General features: G+C 43.7%; 1 protein-coding gene across 2 annotated transcripts in view; it reads right to left on the bottom strand.

The window, feature by feature from the left end:
* LOC101737202 (uncharacterized) overlaps positions 1-21,090 on the bottom strand; it is a 171,677-nt gene extending 150,587 nt beyond the window's left edge. The window contains exon 1 of one of the 2 annotated variants that reach the window (XM_038016666.2): positions 20,509-21,090. The gene's annotated coding sequence lies outside the window, so the exon portion shown is untranslated. The remainder of the gene's footprint in view (positions 1-20,508) is intronic. The other variant, XM_038016665.2, reaches the window with a different exon arrangement.
* Positions 21,091-21,862: the final 772 nt, after the last annotated feature.

The following is a 21,862-nucleotide window of genomic DNA, read 5'->3' as shown; positions in this document are numbered from 1 at the left end:
GCCTCCTTCTGCGAGATGGTGGACTCGCAGAAGTCGAGCATCGCCTGCCAGGACTCGTCGCTGCCGAGCATCGTAGCCACGACGGTCGGAAGCGACAAGTCCGGTCCTATTTTTGCAACGAGGACGCGGCGCTGCTCCGCGAAAGCGGTGCAGTACGCGAGCGTGTGCTCCGCCGTGTCCTCGTTGCAGCCACTGCAGTGGTGGCACTTCGGCGTCGGCTCCCTCCGGGCGACGAGGTGTAGGTAGCGACCGAAACAGCCGTGTCCCGTGAGCACCTGCGTCGCTCGGAAGGTGAGACGTCCTCGGTCGCGATTCACCCAGTCCGAGAGGACCGGGCGGATCGCCTCGACGGTCCGTCGCCCGTAGGCGGGGTCCGCCAGGCGGCGAGACCACGCCTCGAGCACGGCACGCCGAGATTGAAGCTTCCGCGCTCGAACTTCCGCCGCGCCGGGACGCGGCTCCCCCCTGGAGCGGAGATCGCATCGCCACGCGTAATCCGCAGCGAGCGCCTCCGCTTCCAGGTCCCAGGGAGGCGTCCCAGCTAGCACGCACGCCGCCTCGAACGAGACGGTACGGTATCCACGAACCGCCCTGACCGCAATCGCGCGTTGCGGACGTCGCAACGCCGCAACGTTGTCGCGGGTCAGGGCGTGGCACCACACGGGAGCCCCGTACAGTGCCATCGACCGCACCACCCCCGTGTAGAGGCGGCGCACCACCACGTCAGGCCCCCCGACGTTCGGCAACAGCCGACTCAGCGAGCCGGCGGCTGCCATCAGTCGGGGACCTAATCTTTCAAAGTGAGCGCGAAAGCTCCAACGACCGTCCAGTACGAGACCGAGGTACCGCAACCCGGTTGCCTCGATCTCGACGCGAACGCCTCCGATCACGAGGTGGGCCCCCTGAGGCGGCGCTCTCCGGGCCCCGTGAAACAACAGGGCCTGGGATTTATCAAGCGCCACCTCCAGACCCAACCGTCGGATCCTGCCGATGACGAAGGCCACCCCCGCGCAGGAAAGACGGGCAGACTCTCGCAAGTCCCTCCCCCGGGCCACGACCAAAGTGTCGTCCGCGTAGCAAACTACGCTCAGACCCGGGAGAGGAGTGCTTAGGGTGCCACGCAAGACCCAGTCGTAGCCGATGTTCCACAAGAGAGGGCCAAGGACCGACCCCTGTGGAACACCGCGCTGGACGGGGAAGCGGAGCACCGTCCCACCGTGCCCGGTGCACACGACCGACCTATCCTCGAGGTAGGACCCGATCAGCCGACGGAGATACGCAGGGACGCCGTGATACTGCAGCGCCCCCGCGATCACCGACCAGGGCAGGGTGTTGAACGCATTGGCGATGTCCAGGGACACCGCCAGTGCAACCCCGCCCCGACTGACAGCCTCATCAGAGAGGGCGCGCACGCGCATCACCGCGTCAATGGTCGAGCGGCCCTCCCTGAATCCGAACTGCTCCGCTGACAGATCAGGACCCACTCCCGTCAGGTGCTGGACGATGCGGGCGGCCACCACTCGCTCGAGCAGTTTTCCCGCCTCGTCCAGCAACACGATGGGACGATACCCCGCAGGTGAGTCCGCAGGGCGTCCCTCCTTCCTTAGCAGAACAAGTCTGCCCGTCTTCCACTGCTTTGGAAACCGCCCCGACTCGAGGCAGGCTTCAAAGAGCCGCACGAGCCGGTCCCCAAGGGCACCGAAGGCCAAATCCCAAACCCGACCGTGAACACCGTCAGGGCCGGGGGCCGCGTCTTTCCTCCGCATCCTCGACACGGCCGCACGCATCTCCTGCTCTGATATGCTCGGAGGGACCACCTCAGCAGGGGCATCACCGCTCGCGTCAAGGCGTGGCGGCACGCCCATGAAGGGGGGCTCAAAGTCCCTCTCCATCCGCGGGAATAGCCCGGAGACAATATCCCGCAGCTGCTGAGGCTGGAGACGCTCCGTCACCGGGAGCGCCCACGGTCGCAATTTCTTGCGTACCGTCTGGTACGGGCGCCCCCAGGGATCCTGATCGAGCGTCTCCAGGAGCGTCTTCATGCTCTGAGACTTGGCCTCGCCGATGGCCCGCCGCAGAGCCTCCTGCTTCTCACGGCAGTCGGCATGTAAGCGGGCCGCCACCTCCGCGAAATCCATACCGCGAAGACGGCGACGGCGGTGGCGGGCGTTTCGGCGGCGTGCCCGCACGCACTCCTCTCTGAGGAGTGCGATCTCGGGCGTCCACCAATACGCACCGCCACGTGGGGCGCGGCCACTGACCCGGGGCATCGCAGCATCGCAGACGCGACGCATCGTACCCCGGAACCAATCGGCCTCCGACTCCACGTCCACTAGACGCGCGGGCATCGGCGCCCACGCGGCCACTGTGGCCGCCTCCACCGCGAGCACCTTATTCAGGCGCTTCAGTGCCCATCGTGGGAATGATCGGGGAGCGCTACGCGGGAGCTCCTCCTCACCGCGGGCGTCTTCGGCCGGCGCATTCAACGAAGTGGAAACGGAGAGCTCAAATCGAACAAACCGATGGTCCGAGAGCGTCTCCGCCCCCTCGAGAACACGCCAGCCACGGACACGGCGTGCGGCGGACGGAGACGCGAACGACATGTCCACGTGTGATTCCCCGTTCCACCGCACGCAGGTCGCGACCGAACCTCTGTTCAGAAGACAGAGACCGGTCGCGAAAGCCCACTCCGACAGGAACTCGCCGCGCGAGTCCGTGCGGGGGGAGCCCCACGCTGTACATTTAGCGTTGAGGTCCCCCGCCAGTATCACCGGGCGAGACTCGAAGCGATGAACCAACGCCTCGAGCCCACCCAGGAACCGTTCGAACTCAGCGAGACTCCTGTTCGGAGAGAAGTACACCCCGATCACGACGGTTTCATTGACCCTAACTACGACGTACCCGGATCCCCTGGCCACCATTCCAAGGGGGGGTAGCGCCGCTGACTGTCGCATCACGATCGCCACGGAGCCATCAACATCTCCGGCCCAGGAATCCTCCCGGTCGGGAGGCACGAAGTATGGCTCCGCAACGATCGCGATGTCGATGAACCACTCCGCCATGGTGTGGACGAGGAGATCCTGCGCCCTGGCGGAGTGGTTCACGTTCGCTTGGAGGAAGCGATGGACGTGATCCATTATTGAGGTGTCACGTCCATCGCTCCCTCGTCTTCCGTCCCACCTTGCGGCCCGACGGCCGCGGCGGGAACTGACTGGCCGGCTGCTTTACACGCAGCCGGCTCTTCCTCTGCTATCTTCTTCTTTTTCCCGCCACGCCTCCTCTTTGTGGAGGAGGGGGCGGAAAGACAGGCCGGGCCCCCAGCCCGATGATCGGCCCGCCGCTTCGCCGCGTCGCATAGCACGCAGTGTGGCGCGGCGGCTGCGCAGGAGACCGCTTTGTGTCCGGGCTGGCCGCAGCGGAAACAAAGCCCGCTGCGGTCCACGGCCGATGGGCACCTGGCGAGGCCGTGCCCGGTGCCGAAGCACCGGAGGCATCGCCAGGGGCGGGCCTTCTGTAACTGCACGTGGGCCATCACCCAGCCCACGCGCAGCCTCCCTGGTGAGTCGGCGGGTCGACCTTGTGGAGGCGTAGCCAGGAGCGTGGCCGCCTGCATAGGGCAACGCGCCCACGCAGTGAAGGCTCCAGAGTAAGAGCTTCGCAGCTCTCCCACCCTGACCTGCGTGAGGGCGCAATTGCCCTGCGATGCAATGGCAGCGGCCACTTCCTCCTTTGTGGCGCATTCATCCAGGCCCGTCACTTTGACTTCTGCCATTTTGACGGGCCTGTCTATACGCACCACTTCTGGGTCCGGCAGGATTTCACGGAGCCGGGTTGCTAGCTTATCCGCGGCCGCACTGGTGTTGGCACCAGGACACTCCAGCAACCGGGCCCCGTTGGCGGTGTGCCGGACTCGGAGGCCACCCTCCACGCCCATAGCATCCACGTCGACGCTAGCGCGCGCCCGGGCCATGACCTCCCCATAGGTGAGGCCCTTTTCCTTGGCAGCCGGCAGCAGCTCCAATACGACAGCCGCCGACCGCGGAGCGCGCGGTTTTCTTGCCTTGCGCCCTCCATTTCTTTTCCCTTCAGTTGCTGCTCGACCCACTACCTGGGGAGCCTTGACTGTCGGGACGGGACGGGGGTTAGGTACGTCTTGCGCCCTCTTTCGACCCCGCTTCACTACCGTCGTCCAGGCTGCGTCCATGTTGGACGGGGCGGGAGGCAATGGACGGGGCTGGGGGTGTTGCGCTGGCTGGGCGGCATTCACACACCCCTTTGGATTGTTGCGGCTTCTGCCAGGCCCCGCCTTCGCAGGCTGGGGCGGGACAGAAGCAGCAGCCTGAGGCCTCGCAGGCTGGGCGGGTGTTCGTCGCCCAGCAGTCTTGGACCGTGTAGCCAGTTTGGCCGCAGTGGCGTTCGCGGGCGCCGGTGCAGCCGCGGTCTTAGGCGTTAGTGATACCTGCGCTGACTGCTCGTGTGCCAGCGGTGGCCTCGCACGTACCACTGTAGAGGTGCGAGCCTCAAGAATGGCTAGGCGCCTCTTGAGGTCTTCGATCTCCTTATCTTTTTCCGCCACTATAGCCTCTTGCACTTGGGGCGGTGGTGGTGGGGAAACCGAACTGCCCCGCTGTCTCCTTACACCATCAATGGCCACACGCATTGCGGCCATCTCCTCCCGCAACTTTACACTCTCCGCCCGAAGCTCTGCATTCTCACTCTGAACGCAGGCGTACAAAGCCTGTAGGCTCTCCAGCTGCGACCGCAGGCCAGCTGTTTCCTCCGTGGCCGTGCGCTGGAGAAATGCCTCTAGGAGCCTACCCATGGCAGTGACCACGCAATTCAGGGCATGCACGTACGTGCCCTTTAAGGAGCCTGATTTGCTCGCCACCTTGGAGACAATATCCAGAGAGATATCGAAGATTTTGTGCAGGTCAGTGGGTTCAGTCTCCATAAGGGAGCGGCACAACCGCTCAACCTCTCCCTCCCTGACTCGTTCGGCCTTCCCACAACGGGTTCTCCCGCCTCGCAGCGAGCCGGCTGCCAATCCGCCGCAGGTTATCCGAACATCCTGTTCTTTGGCGGACGACGACGCAACAGTCGCCGGTCCTTCCTCGACCGCCAAAAACTTGGCGGGCGCGGGTTCAATTTCCGAGGAGTCGGAGGGAGCGGAAGTCACTGGTCGCTTGACCGTCTTCCGCTTCCTCCGAGTTTTCGCATCAGCGTTGGCTCTGCTGGCGAGCCGTCCGGTAGTATTCCGGAGCAAAAGCGGCGACTCTCGACCACTCGACGCGTAGCCCCTCGCAGAGCTTCGCGTCGAGCGCAGTGAGAGTGCACTGTCGCAACGCTCAGGGTGCACGAATAGATCGTTTTCGCGGCTCGTGCTGCCGCCTCCTTCCTCTAGGCAATTGTTGCCCCCCCCAGAATACGAGGGGCAGCGTGCCTCCGATTGCTCGGAGGCACGGAGGGATTCTCCTCCCGCTGAGCGGGAGGTACCCTCCTGGGGTAATACTGTTTCGCAATTGTCCATGTTCATTTTTTTTTTTTTTTCCTTTCTTATTTAACCAGGGGTGAGGTCCCCTGGGATCAGGTGATGCCCTCGGGACTGGACTCCCTCCAGCCATTCATCCCTTCGCCGGGCATCGGAGCTTGGGATTGGGGTATTTTTTATAGAGGTTTACGTCCTCGCGACCCCGTGCCTTGCGGCAGCGGCCACCGCCCCCCACTCAGTGAGGATTACGGGTTGGTCGGCAGCCCACCGGGTGCACAGGGCAACTCGGCAGACCACCGCCCGACGCTCGAAACGAGCGACCACGAAGCCACGCCGGTGAACCGGTACCCCCCATATCTGGGGGGCGTTCCCCTGTAGCCGAAGCCGGGGACATAGCAACCAGCGGTCAGCAGCTGCGAAAATGCAGCGCTGACTCACTTCCACGATTACGGGGCACAGGGTGCCACCGCTCACGGCAGGCCGGCGAACCAGTGCCGTCGGAAGCTGCGATCTCCAGAAGGAGCACTCTTCACTTAGTGAAGAGTGTGGAGAGCGCAGTCCTTCCGCTCCTCCTAGTGCTGATTTTGGTCCGCGTCATCCGATCTCTTTCGTTGCAAAGCCTATCTAAGCTATCCTAAACCTAACCCTAAACCTAGGACCTTAACCTACATCTAACCTAATCATATACCTAGGACCTTAATCTACATCTAAACCTAACCCTATACCTAGGACCTAAACCTAAGAATCCTTGCAACGAAAAAGATCGGACGATACCTCTGGGAATGTCGCCCAGAGGATCCCGTTATCCGCCACCTACGGACGCGCCACGGTGGAAGTCCAGCAAAACTCCCCCACAGACGGAGCCCCCGGCCACGCAGAGTGCGCACCGGGGGGCCCGCCCAGGTCCCGGGAGACAAACGATACTCCAACGCATAGTACCTAAATAAACAAACAAAAATTCACGTTCTTTGTCTTTGGATAATTGAGAGGAATAAAACTACCGGTGTTTCCATCTTTAATAAAGCCTTAATACATGTCCGACCAAGAGTGTCTATTTAATTTCAATAACAGATTTACAACTATACCATTAAAATCTCACTAATATTTGAAACAAATCTAAAAATATTTCTAGTAGCTTGTCACCTTTACCTCTCTGTTTGACAGCTCTCATTTTAACGAATAATTTTCTCATTTTTAAACGTCTATTTCGGTTGTAATTTAATAAATTACTGCCCAGATACTCTGGAGAACACTTGGTACCTAATGTAAATACTCATTATATTAAGTTGGCCGTAGTTGAAATTTAATATAAAACATAATTCGTGTGTCATTTTTTCTATCCCTATGCTCCTGATTCTAGTTAGAAGCACAAGCGGCGTTATTCAAATCACACATAGTAGTACATACTATTATACATACACTATCCGTACTCGCCCGCTTCGCTGGGCATTTAAAATTAACATTATTATTTATTGTCATTATTATTAGGGAGTCCAACACTCATATAAATATTAGCCTATCCATTAAGTACATGTATTTTCTACATGGATACCAAGTCAATCGGGTGCATGGTTCAGTAGATATAACGGAACATCCGTAAAAACCACCCTAGATTTATATATAAAGGCACACCAAATGATATACCGCGACTCTCAAGCAACTGTACAATGCTATGTAGTACACCAATTCACTTGAATAGCTTTGTCATTTGAAGTCATTGAAATGTACAGTAATACTCTGATCAAAAGATGCAGCTATATGATTCTGTGACCACTCAACATCTAGTGGACCGAGGGCTCGTTCACCACAATAAAAAAGAAATTCAAATTTTTCACTATCATTAATACTATCCTTGCATGTTTTCTAAATTCGTAATTATTTTTAAGGGCTGGTAGAAAATAATACTAACAAGAAATACTGGTGCAGTATTTCTTCTGATTCGAACCTTTCATTACAAATTGAGGGGTATGCGACCCTCAGCCTGTATTCGTTAGCGGGCGGTCGTCAAAACCAAAAGGTCTAGAAAATCAATACAATCATTACGACACAAAAAGGATCCACGTATGAATAGCAGTGAAAAAGGATCTAAAATTAAAAATGTCACTTTTCCAAACCAAAATTTACACCGGTCATGAAAATTGTTTTCGCATTGTTCCTAAAGCGTAAAAATGCGAGATCAAAATTGTTTAAGGCCCATTTAACAGATCCGTGCTCCGAACAGAGATTAACGTGCTCTCTGTTTCATTAATAAAACGCCGTTTTATCAAATCCACAGCGCAAAATCGATGTCTATCAGCGCCCCGTTGAAACGTAATTAATTGTTACCGAGAAAACCGTTATCATAGCAAATTTTCCAGCGATTAGTACACATTAAATATATCGGATTAATCTTATCTATATATATAAAAATGAATTGCTGTTCGTTAGTCTCGCTAAAACTCGAGAACGGCTGAACCGATTTGACTAATTTTGGTCTTGAATTACTTGTGGAAGTCCAGAGAAGGTTTAAAAGGTAGATAAATATGAAAATGCTCGGAATTAAAGAAAAATAACAATTTTGTTTTTCCTTTGACGTGTTCCCCGTCGGATGGATTCCTTTTGTTTGTTTTAAGTTTATTTTATACAAAAGCTTAGGTCTTTTATTTATCGATTAAGGCACTACGAAGTCTGCCGGGTCAGATAGTTAATAATAAGATATAATATAAAGAAATCAAATTTAAACAAACATAATTAAAAGTCTTTATGTTCGAGCAATCAAAATTAGTTTAGTGATCTAGTTGTTCATGACGTGGTGTTCTTAGAATTTTTTCCTGCGGCAACATTCACTCGAGTAATGGATCGACATGTTTTATGTGATTGTTTACGCACTCGACAGTGACATCGACTGTAATTTGTCTACATTTAAAAACTAGATGCGGGTGAATCTTCTAGACACAGTCATTTTAAAATTTAATTCAAAACTTTTTATTGAGACATTAAATATTATGGTAGTCTATCGCTTTAGGGCAATATTTTATTATATACATTTATTTGTCCAGTTTTAAAATATTAATGTACCCATGATACTATGAGAATAAAAGGATTTTTTCTCGTCGGTATTAAAATTTCGTTAAGCTTTCCGAAGAGAACTAAGTCGATTGATTCATCAAAGTGCCATTACGGTCACCGGTCGTAATTGCAATTAAATCTGAAATAATCTCAATTCGATATAATTTATTTTCTGAGTCCATCCCTAGAGATCAACGTACGACCCCATTGGCTCTGAGTTTCGGCGTTCTTTGCATCGAACACGATCAAAATCACATTAGCGAAAATGTTTTTAATTTTAACTTTTAAATTACGTTAGGGGAATGTGTAACGATTCTTGAAACGCGGTAGCAATCATAATTTTGAGGACGTCATTTGTTTTTGCACATACCTATAAATTGTTTTTGGGCCTTGATCGCGGGCGAGTAATCTTGTAAATGAGCATTAAAATTTTGGACTTTAAACAGACAATTTTCTGTTTAAATTTTACCCTTCCTTTTCACTTTTACAGCACTTTCCGGTAATGCTATTTATTAAGTTTTTTAAATTTAGCCTATTTATTAGCTGGATAGTTATTGGAAAATCGTCGATCTTTTAAAGTTAAGTCATTTCCAAAGTATATACACTATAGTATCCGCTACGTACTTTTAAGATATTGAGTAAAATATCATCAAAGAACACTTTATGACGCCATTTTATTGGCGATTCCATTTTATTGCTTTAATATTCGAAACATCTGAAATATTAGTATAAGGGATTCGTTGTTAAGTCGTGAATCTGAATTAGATAAAAGCTACTTATTAGTAAATTAGATGATTTAGCTTGAGAAAATACAGTACGGCGCGGCGCGGCGGTAGTCTAGTGGTATATAAAAGAAATTCGATTTATTTTATTATTGTTTTAATATTAAATTATTATTATCTAATTATAATTGCATAAGTCGATAAAAAATGCTATGTAATAGCTTTACCGCGGCAGTCCCCGAGTGCCACACATGTTTTTTTTTACTATTCTTCAATGTTTTATTGTGAGTATGATTTCGAAATTTGTACTGAATAGTTAAGGCAAAACAAAAAGTGTGGGTATCTACACAAAATGCCTTTACTTGGCATGTTCCTCGCGATATACGGCCGGACATAATTGAGGAAAAAAGAATGAAAACGATTCCTTTGTTCCTCTCGATTCGTTTGTCTTTTGAGTTTTCGCCTACTAGCAAGGGTATCCCTTGATCATTAGAAGCCCTTGTTAGGAGTCCTTTAGTACAAATTCCTTCGGGACGGAACCTTTCACAGAACGTTAAATCCACAATTAAGATACGTAACACGCACTACTATTTATTTTCCAGTTATTAAGTCAACGATTGTAGAATATAGAGAATCATTAAAAAAAACTTTTTATGTTAATACTCGAATTGTCGTCTTAACGAGTTTACCGTAAAACGGACCTACGTAATTTCAATATTTGTCCGTAATCCACAGCAAATTAATATCAGTAATATAGTCATCATAAAATAAAAGAAAATAAATATTGAATAGCAGTTTTTTACCCAACACTGCAAAAATATTCAAAATTACTCAAAGATTAACAGAGAGAAGCGTAAATAAAAAGTGTTGATAGACAAAAAGGCGGTGGCATGATGACCTGATACAAATAGCAAGGGAGATCTAGACGAAATTAGCCAATAACCGCAAAAAGTAGATGGAGTTGTAACAGGTCTTTGCCCAACCTGTATTTCAGAAATAGAGTGGTTCTACTAACACGATATTAGTATTGTAATAACTAATTTTATATTACATTTATAAGAAACTTAATCTTTGTGTACTCTTGATTTGGGTTAGATCCTTTAATCCGGCAGCCATAGAACGAGCTTGGCAATAGATAAGGATCCATAACAGTGTAAAAACTTTCATTTAGTTGTTGGTTTATTGTATAGTTCCCAATCGTAATCCAAATACTATTTTACAACTGAAGTATCGATTTTAGCAAATCGATGATGCGTAACAACATATACTATTAGGTGCGTGCCATCGTATGTCGATAGCTTAGTTGTCACACAAAAGTACTCGTCACAGCAGGACTTATTCAATCATAGGTTTAGTGTCCATTACAAACCATACAATACAATGCGTGGTTAGATTTTATGAGTTACATACAATCCAATAAAAAAAACTAGACTCCTACAGTTCATATATAGAATGTTGAAATAGTCAAAAAAGTAATCATTCGCCCGTATATAATATATTGTGTGATTTTAACGGGTAAAATTAATACTTAAAAAATTTAGGAAATCGTTTTTTTTTTTCGAATAGGAAGGAAGCGAAACGTAAACTCGATACGACCAAAATAACCGACCGTCATTTAAAAACCGAATTGAATTTTTAAATGAAATATTTCATTTCCTATAGAACGAAATATAAGTGCTGAGAGTTTCTTCATAAATAATGCATCTCTGTACTCATATTGACGTCTCTCTTCGCTACCTCTAAGCGCTTATATCCGATGAATAATTTATTTATCGTCCATTCTTTCTTTTTATGAAGAACTGTGTAATAAAACATTTCATTATATATCGGCACATCTGTTCGAACCGAACCTATAAAGGACCAATAAAGAAACTATTCCGGATCCATCGTTACGACATCATCAAATACGCATTATGAAAGGCCTTTCCGAAGTCTTTGGATTCGTGAAAATAGAACTGTCACAGGTAATATATTATTAATATTGAATAAATTTTTTTGCTTACCTTACCACCCGTACCTTCTATTGATAACTTTTTTTTTATTGCGTAGATGGGTGGACGAGCTCACAGTCCACCTGTCCAGTAGTTACTGGAGCCCATAGACATCTACAACGTAAATGCCACCACCCACCTTGAGATATCAGTTCTAAGGTCTCAGTATAGTTACAACGGCTGCCCCACCCTTCAAACCGAAACGCATTACTGCTTCACAGCAGAAATAGGCGGGGTGTTGGTACCTACCCGTGCGGACTCACAAGAGGTCCTACTAACAACTAACAATTTACTAACAATAACGCCACTTTAACTGGTCCCGTGATAAGTTCGTAAAGAACTTGTGTTACAGGTACCAGATAACGGATATAAATGTAAGATTTTTATTATACACATACATATATTTAATATACATCCATAACCCTGGAAAAGACATTTATATTTATCATACAAATATCTTCCCTTGGCGGGATTCGAACCCGCGACCACCTTGTGTAGTGACCATGTCACTTACCACTACACCAGACGGCCGTTAAACCACCGCCATAAAAGCAATTTGACTCTACCTTAAGCAATAAACACACTTCACGATTTACAAGTATGTTACACATTATCATGTTTTGCATTGCACAGCATTAGACTCTGAAATTTTCGAATAAGGAAGCATGCAATAATAAAGTGAATTTCCATCATAGCAACGTTGTAATTAAAATAATAATTCTTTTTAGATTTATAAGGCTCGTGTAGCCACTGCCGGCTTTTTCAGTCTGCTGACACTTCAGAGCCACGACGCAATGGTTACAGCTTCTGTATTCTGTGGCTTAGTGCGAGTTTTTTAACGTTCTCGATAGTGTAAAAGTTAACTCAATTTTGTATGCAGTTGGAACAGCGCCCCTAGCGGCAAACGTAGACAAACGATCCCATTCCATACAAATATGAGCTAACTTTTACGCTATCGAGAACGTTAAACAACTCGCACTAAGCACACTGTTCTACCCATTGCTGATCAACCGTTGATTACGCGACAATCACAAAACTCGAATGATGTAAAATGATAATGACAAGTTAAATTATCCAAAACCCACGGCCTTCTGTTTGCATCCATATTCGTTTAAACTGCTTTGTACATTTTTTTTTATTTTTTTTATTGTTTAGATGGGTGGACGAGCTCACAGCCCTCCTGGTGTTAAGTGGTTACTGGAGCCCATAGACATCCACAAAGTAAATGCGCCACCCACCTTGAGATAGAAGTTCTAAGGTCTCAAGTATAGTTACAACGGCTACCCCACCCTTCGAACCGAAACGCATTACTGCTTCACGGCGGAAATAGGCGAGGTGGTGGTACCTATCCGTGCGGACTCCCAAAAGGTCCTACCACCAGGTATTTCAACTTTAAATTAGTCTACTGTAAAGTTCACGCAGTGTCGCTTGGTCATGTTTGCCTTTCAAGCGTCGATATGTATATTCCTCTAGATGAATAGAAAAACTCACTAGCCACCTTGTGTTATGTTTTTAAGTGGCGGTTACGTCTATGACGTGATTGCTGCTATCCAATTTCAATTCGGACAATTGATTGCTTCGCGCCCGAAAAAGACAAGACGGTAGTGCCTGGCGGGCTTACAATTATCCTTACAACCAGATGTTACATAAGGTTATAAAAAATCTGCGGGCTTCGTTTTGTTATACGATGCTAATTTTCATCATGGAAGTTGTTTCTGGAATACAGCTTGGGTACGTGTTTACTTATTTAGAAAAAATGTTTCTTCGGGCCTTAATTCCTGGTATAGCAGCATCGTTCAAATATATTTAATTTAATTTCTGGTTAAGTTTTTTGTGTAGCATATTTTTTTTAACTTAAATTATTTAAATTATTTGTTTGGTTTTAATTAATAAATATATAGGAACTTAAGTATATTACGAGATTGTTAAGAATTGTAGATTTATTTACTTTAAAAGACGAATAATTGTGTTAACTAGTTTACACTATTTGCTATCACATCTGTTTGTTCTTATGTTTTTAAAACATACCTTTGTAACCTAAACTATGCCTTTCTAAAATCAAATAAACAATATTTAAGACTCTAAAAACTCTTTTCATTGCTAATTGGCTTTTATTCGTTTAACATAACAACTGACATTTTTATTGCTTAGATGGGTAGACGAGCTCATGGTACTGAGTACTTACCGAAGCCTGTAGACATCCCCAGCATAAATACCGTCCCTTGACTTGAGACAAAAGTTCAAAGTACAACGATCCCTCTTCAAACCGAAACGCATTACTGCTTCACGGCAGAAATAGGCAGTATGGTAATACCTACCCGTGCGAGCTCACAATACGCCCTACCTACCACCAGTATAATATTAATTACACGTATTTGACAGAACAATTAAGGCGATTTTACGAAAAGGTTCGATTGATATTATTTCTGGAATAAATTCGTTGGGGCCTTCCTAAACCTTTCGGAATTGGCGAGATACGTAATGACCTAACTTAATATTCACGAAGGGATTTACAGCCCCGGCCCCAGCAGACATGTGCCACGCCTCACTATCACGGAATTTCCTGAACTACGAATACGTAGTATTTGAAATGATAGAAAACACATATATAAATCAATCTCTACTTTAATGTGATGCAGGTTTGAATAAAACAGACTTCGCAATGTGAATGTCGCCGCCCATCTTTGAGACGTGAGGTCGAAGTCTCAATAGTACTATACAGCAGCTGCTCCATCAAACCAGAACGTCAAAAATAGGCAAAATAGTAGTAGTACCCATCCGCGAGGCTTATGATTCACCGTATAACTAGGGAATATCGGTTGACAATCAATGATACTCACAGAATACTGCTTGTTATACATTGTTTAGTTACCATTTGTTAAATATCAGAGACGGGACGATGTTATTCCAGACTGACACTATACAGCAAGCTATGTACTACGTAAACGATTTGAAAAATTGCGCTTCAACTGTTTAGTTGATAATCGGAAGCATTAAAAAAGATTTATGCCGCTATAAGGTCCAGTAAAACTCAAAACGGCCGTCTGGTGTAGTGGTAAGTGACATGGTCACTACACAAGGGGGTCGCGGGTTCGAATCCCGCCAAGGGAAGATATTTGTATGATAAATATAAATGTCTTTTCCAGGGTTATGGATGTATATTAAATATATGTATGTGTATAATAAAAATCTTACATTTATTTCCGTTATCTGGTACCTGTAACACAAGTTCTTTACGAACTTATCACGGGACCAGTTAAGGTGGCGAAATTTCGATCAAAAAATACAACATATTTTTGAAGAAATTTTTAGCAGTTTTTTAGAAATAGCAATATAATAAAAATCAAACCCGTAAAGTTATAATTTGCATAATTACTGGTGGTAGGACCTCTTGTGAGTCCGCAGGGGTAGGTACCACCACCCTGCCTATTTCTGCCGTGAAGCAGTAATGCGTAAACTATACTTGAGACCTTAGAACTGATATCTGAAGGTGGGTGGCGCATTTACGACTCCAGTAACCACTTATCACTAGGTGGGCTGTGAGCTCGTCCACCCATCCAAGCAATAAAAAAACCAAAGCTCTTGAAAGTAGACGAGCCGCTATAAATTATAATAAAAAATATATATAAAAATGAAAGAAAATTTATTAAAAATCTTGAAACTTGAAACAAAGTTGACAGGCCCCACTTATCTCAACGCTGAGTATCATTAGGCACATTGTAAACAAATCCTACGCAGACCAAATAAAACGAGATGAAAGAACACTCCTACTTAATTAACATTTAAACATTTTCATGAAGAATAATTGAATTTTGTGAAAATGACATCTACTGTGCTGTATATACGTCTCGTTGCTATAATTATTTTCAAAGTGAAATTCAACAGCAAATACGTACTGATTTTAACCTCTCAAACATTCTTGTTAACGTTATTTTGGACATTCGAATTAAAAACATTTGTAACAACGTTTTAAGAAACAGAAAAAATTACGATCGTCAACAAAACTTTTACGAATAATTCGTAATATTCGATTTAGTTAATTCATTAACGCAATGAAGAAATCAATGCGCGTAACAAAATTCGAATAGTATACATATAATGTATTATTTTGTTTACATCAAAACACAGTTTATCTTAGTAAAACTATAGCGCAAATTGAGTTGCCCTTATAAAGAGAAACAACATTTAAAGTTATTGCTTCACCACTATTTTTATATTTATTATATTTCAATATATTAAAATGCTTTTATATTTCTTATGTTTTTTCTAATCTTCCAATATCCAAATTTTCATTTCAACAAATTTGTAACAATTTCCTTATAACAAATTAACCTCTTTTAAGATAATTTGTATAGAGGTTACATACATTGGCGTAATTATTAGCGGTAAGGTGTACTGTGAACCCGCTCGGATAGGGACCAAAATTCTGCTTATTACTGACGCGTAGTAACAGTGAGCTTCAGTTTAGAGGTATTACGACAAACCCTACAGCAAAATCGTGAATTTGACATTAGTTTTAACGGGACTCTGTGATACCTATGTACTCCCGTGACAACATACCACATAAGGTACTAGGTAAACTCGTTTCCACATTAAAAGCTATTTATATAACCTATCACACAATTACTAGATATGTGATCATATGATGGCCATGATGATGACATTTCAGCGGCATATTTCTGCCGTGAAGCATTAATGCGTTTCGGTTTGAATGGTGGGGCAGCCGTTGTAACTATACTGAGACCTTAGAACTTATATCTCAAGGTGGGTGGCGCATTTACGTAATTGCTGTCTATGGGCTCCAGCAACCACATCACACCAGGTGGGCTGTGAGCTCGTCCACCCGTCTAATATTCCAGTATATTACTATATTCCAGTTCGAGGGACTCATAGCCATTATACCAAATTAATAAAAAATATATGTTCATATTTTTTTAGCTGTTGCGTTAAAGTGATATTAAAGTAGTCATTGAGCAATTGTCTGTTAATCGATTTGTAGTCTATATAAAATGAATTGCTGTACGTTAGTCTTGCTAAAACTCTAGAATGGCTGGACCGATTTGGCTAATTTTGGTCTTGAATTATTTGTGGAAGTCCAGAGAAGGTTTAAAAGAAAATATGAAAATGCTCGGAATTAAATAAAAATAACAATTTTATTTTCCCTTTCATGTGTCCCCCGTCGGACGGATTCCTTTTGTTTGTTTTAAGTTTATTTTATACAAAAGTTTAGTTCTTTTATTTATCAATTGAGACACTACGAAGTCTGCCGGGTCAGCTAGTCATCAATATAAATCAATCGTTCTTATCATTACGCCAAGACATAATTCCTAAGAAAGTTAATTGATTTTATAAAATCCCCGAGGGATGCAATCAAAACACAATAGTTGGAGCGTGATCTGAGCCGATGCTACGCGAGCTACGACTCGCTACGGCCATCAAACGAACGATATTTCCATTGCATTCCTTTTGTTGCTCTGAATCATTCTCCGTTCCGCACTCCGCATTTGCATTATCCTCTTTTTTTATCTTCGAACGATATCGGCAGAGCGGGAATGCTGTAATCTTTTATAGAAAACTTTTTAATTAAACATACAACGTTCTCGTGTAAGATCCTGTTAATGTCGCAATAATTTAAATAGAAAGAAAACTACTTCTATTTTGATATAAAAAGATGAAGACAAGATGATGAAGAAGAAAGGTGATAGAAAAAATCTGTTTTTTTTAATACTGCTACTACTGTAGGTGAAGTTGCAAGATAAAAATATAATAAATAAGAACTAAGATAAAAAATATATATAACGTACAAGTATTGGAAACCTAGTGCTCCCAAACCCCGCACCATAAGCCGTTTTGGTTTACAGCATGTCATATCCAACCAGTGGTCAAAATAAGAACTAGAGGAAGAGTTTGGGGTAAATGAATGATGGAGAAATAGCAGTAATAATTTGGGAAAACTAGACCACAGACCCGCATTTTCTAGTTAAAACCATATCGAATTTTATACAACTCTAATCTAATCTATCAATGTCGACAACGTCATTCAGGTTGTCACTAAGGGCTCGAGCTACTGAGTCCGTGCTATTGAAACAAATGTTGACTGCCCAAGGGAAGGTCCTGGATCATACAATTATGTAAAAAAATAATAGTAATAACATTTAAAAAAAATCGAAATTCAAAATCTAATAAAGCGTGTAGTCCCTAGCACATGCACGTACATAGCGGCTTTCTCGCTACGAGCTCCCAATATTAATGTCAATTATTAATCAAAATGCAAACAATTATTCCACCCTTTAATTTTGGAACCGCGAACCGGCAGTCTCGAATTATTGCGTTAAATACGCGGCCCAATTTATCTCGAATCTCGTCAAGTTCGTTGAAATTTAAATTAAAATGTAAATGTTACTGGGCGGGATATCCTCTCTAATTGCGAGCTGCGTCCGCCCGTTGTCAGATTTGTAACATTTGACGTTCGTAAATCGAACTATTAGTTTAGATTGGTTTGTTTCTGAAACGTTAGAAATAAATTAAGTCTTCGTTTTGTTATTTTATATTTGAACCAATTATTGAATGTCAAAATAGGTTAAATACAAAAAGAACCACAATAAAAAAGACTAAGCGAGCATACCTTTGCATAATAGTCTGTTTGTTTTAGCGAAAATTTTCATTCTATATCGTCATTATCATCACCATCACCATCACCATCATCAACCCACAATTGTTCACTGCTAGACATAGATCTCTGACAGTTTATCTCACTAAGCCCGGTCTTCGGATCTCGTTATCCATTACTTCATGTAGGAAACGCATGTATTAATAATAAATCTAAAAATATTGATTCACAATAAAATGAACGCGTGTATATCTCATTGCCACGTAGCGCAGTTAATCAGAAATTCTAAAACATATTAGCTTTACTGAACAAAATTTCCTGACCAGTTTTTCGTTAAGACTATCAAAGTAATCACTAAGTAAAAGTAAGTATAAAGGTCGAAGGAAACAGACCTTTCACATTTCAAACGCTATATAAATTGTTTCAAGTTAAAACTCACTTAATTGAGAACTAACAGCGATTTGGTTCGTTCCCGACGTAATACAGTTTGCATTCTCAAAGTTTAAATTCACCGTTTATTCAAGACGTAGCAATCCAAGCGGTAAACCAGTTTAATTGCTTCTACAGCACTAAGACAGTCTTTGTGGGAAGCATCAGATATTCAGGTCAACATGCAGAATTGCTCTTGTAGTAAAACTTAATTCGTCTGAGTTTTCAAATTTTTGAATTTCACTAAATTGCTTTTTTCACTGTGTGAAAGATAAAAGTATAATTGAGCCGTCGACCTCATGTCTCATTGTGGATGGTGGCATTCTAGTAATGTTGTCAATGGGCTCCAGGAACCACTAAACAGTTCAAACAGATCAAAGTCTTAATTGTTTTGCATATTGAAAGTTATCAAACAGGAAGTCGTGGCCTAGAGGAGCAGGACGCCCGATGGATACGTGTCGAGCGATGCTACGGTGTTCGAATCCCGCAGACCGGTACGAATTTTTCTAATAAAATACGTACTTAACAATTGTTCACGATTGACTTCGACGATGAAGGAATAACACCGTGTAATATTACAAAAATCAAACTCGCAAAATTATAATTTTCGTAATTACTAGTGGTGGGACATCTTGTGTGTCCGCACGTGTTGGTACCACCACCCTGCCTATTTCAGCCGTAAACCAATAATTCGTTTCGGTTAGAAGGGCGGTGCAGCCGTTGTACTGTAAAAACTGAGACTTGGAACTCATGTCTCAGGGTGGGTGACATTTACGTTGCTGATGTCTGTGGACTCCGGTAACCACTTAACACGAGACCTAAGTCTGAATTGCATTACGGCTGTCCCACGCTTCGAGCCGTAATGAATGACCACTTCACTTCTACACTTCATTTTCGTAAACACATGAAGTCGTCGTGGTCTAAAGGATAAGACGTCCGGTGCATTCGTGTTGAGCGATGCACCGTTGTTCGAACCCCAGGCGGGTACTAATTTTTCTAATGAAATATAATATATTACGTACTCAACAAATGTTCACGATTGACTTCCATGGTGAAGGAATAACATCGTGCAATAAAAATAAAACCCGCAAAATTATAATTTGCGTAATTACTGGTGGTAGGACCTCTTGTGAGTCCGCGCGGGTAGGTACCACCGCCCTACTTATTTCTGCCGTAAAGCAGTAATGCGTTTCGATTTGAAGGGTGGGGCAGCCGTTGTAACTATACTTGAGACCTTAGAACTTGTATCTCAAGGTGAGTGGCGCATTTACGTTGTAGATGCCTATGGGCTTCAGTAACCACTTAACACCAGGTGGGTTGTGAGCTCGTCCACCCATCTAAGCAATAAAAAAACATAATTAAGTGGTAATCACCCGTACCAGCCTATATAATCAGTGTAACTATATAATATGTACTAGTAGTAATCGTTCTAGCGGTATACCGCATTGCTGAGGACCATGTGCGACGGTAATCACTTACCATAAGGAACGTATGCTTGTGTGCCTACAAGGGCATTAAAAAACGTCTACGCTAGACATTCAGTACACGAAGCGGAACAAAATTTATTGTAGCCGGTAATGGTCGATCATCACCAATAATTTTATGAAAGTTACGTTTTCAATTCTACATCATGTATGTTCAATCAAAAGCAAAGATTTACTTAAACAAAACAACGTAAATACTGATTCATAGGTATATCATGAGCGGTATATTGATAGTATCACTATTTTTAACATTTCTGCCGTGTAGCAGTTATTCATTCCAGTTTGAAAAGCCCTTTCATTGACAAACAATTGAGTCTTCGTCAGTAGGTCTCAAAGTTGGCAGTATTATTCGGTATCGTAGTACCTATATACTCTAGTGACTACTCAAGATCAAGTGAGCTCTGAACTTGTCTGTAGATTGGTAGTAATAAAAAAGAATTGGTAAACTTTATTTTAAAACCCAAGTTTACAAAGGAATTCTGATTGTATGTAACAATTACTTTTAGTGTGCTGAAAGAAGTTTTGGAACTATATTACTTTTATTTATGATTTTTATAATAAGTAGTTATGACTGCTATATTTAGTTGAGAAATTATCTACCTTTTTCAGGTTATTTTTTTCAACTGAATACGTTTGATTAAAAAGGTTTAAAATAAAATTACGGCAATTATTATGTTAGTGTAAGTAAACCTAGAATTACATTGATTGGAAACGATTAATTTTATTCAAAACTTACTTATCTCAGTCATTCCCAATATTAGCAGTTCATAGTTATCCATTTAATGTTAATTAGAATTCTCATGAACTGTTTCAAACTCATACACAATTATCACTCGTATGCAAACAAGTCACTATTAATACACTGTTTTGTCTTTATACACCTCCGTTATTGCTCATCGAAGTGTCTAAAACAATATGACGTTGATTCTCGTTACGTAGTGGTTTCCGAAAATCCGCCTTTACCGGCGTTAAAATGAGGAGGCGTCTATTCTCGACCGCGCGCGCTTTCTCACTGCCCGCTTTTCCCTGGAGCAACACATGATTTTCTGAAACAACCCCTCACAATAATTCGGTCGAGAGTGCAAAACCTTCACACAGTGACACGAGGGTGAAACATAATAGGAGTTCGTTAGCATACTCTGCCCTAGGTAGGTATTACATTAAGTATTTGCTTTATTAAATAATTTCCAGCCAGTCAGGCTTGCATTGTTCATTCCAAATCGGAGAGGATTACGTTGCTTTATTCATTGTTCAACGTGTAATTATTATGAATGCATTGTTCGCAGATCATTCATCTTTCTTGAAAGTCTTATGCAATAAAATAATCTTCATACAGTATACCGTGAAAATTTGCAACCAAACAAGACAAGTTTATATGTCCAATTAATCATTTTAATTAGATTTTTTTTAGTTTGAATTTAGCGACGTATATGGTGATATTAATCTTCTTTTTTATTGGGCGCCAACATGTCATACATCAGCACAAGACGTTGCAATTAGCACATACATTAACCTCATACTTAATGATAACACAATTACTGGTATCGACTACATGCATTGGTGAAACAAGCAGTACATATTATAGTTGAAAATAAATAACCATATAACATTTGATATTATTACACATTATTAGGTATATATCAGAAATAAGCTCATTGAGTATAGTGAAGGTTACAGATGTCTTGTCTAAAACTGTCAATAGTGCCAGCAAAAACGCCCAAAAAATGCCTGCTGTGCAAATTATTTAATTCCCCAACTAGTCTGTAGGGAGGTGCATTCTTACCGAGGTTGGTATTCGTCTTACAAGTCTTAACCAGGTAGAGTTCTACGAAACCTGAATTTCAAACGTGATTTTTTTTAAGTGTGTATTCGAATATTGTAAATGGATTGGTAGTATGTTGCAAATATAGCCAAGGCATTGGAGTGGTCATTAGTTTTGCTCAAAGACTTGAGCAAAACTAACTAAAAATCCAAAAACTGGTTGAGCGTTCGTTTCTTGTTGCTGAAAAAGAAATCTTGTCACATCGTAACTGAAAGCTTAATTTTATCTTAAATATCATACTTAGTTTTTCGGGCTAATTTAGTGGTTA

The sequence above is a fragment of the Bombyx mori genome, chromosome 17 (genome assembly GCF_030269925.1).
Source record: "Bombyx mori chromosome 17, ASM3026992v2".
Lineage (NCBI taxonomy): Eukaryota > Metazoa > Arthropoda > Insecta > Lepidoptera > Bombycidae > Bombyx > Bombyx mori.
The sequence above is the reverse complement of the archived record's forward strand: the minus strand, read 5'-3'. Positions and strand labels throughout refer to the sequence as shown.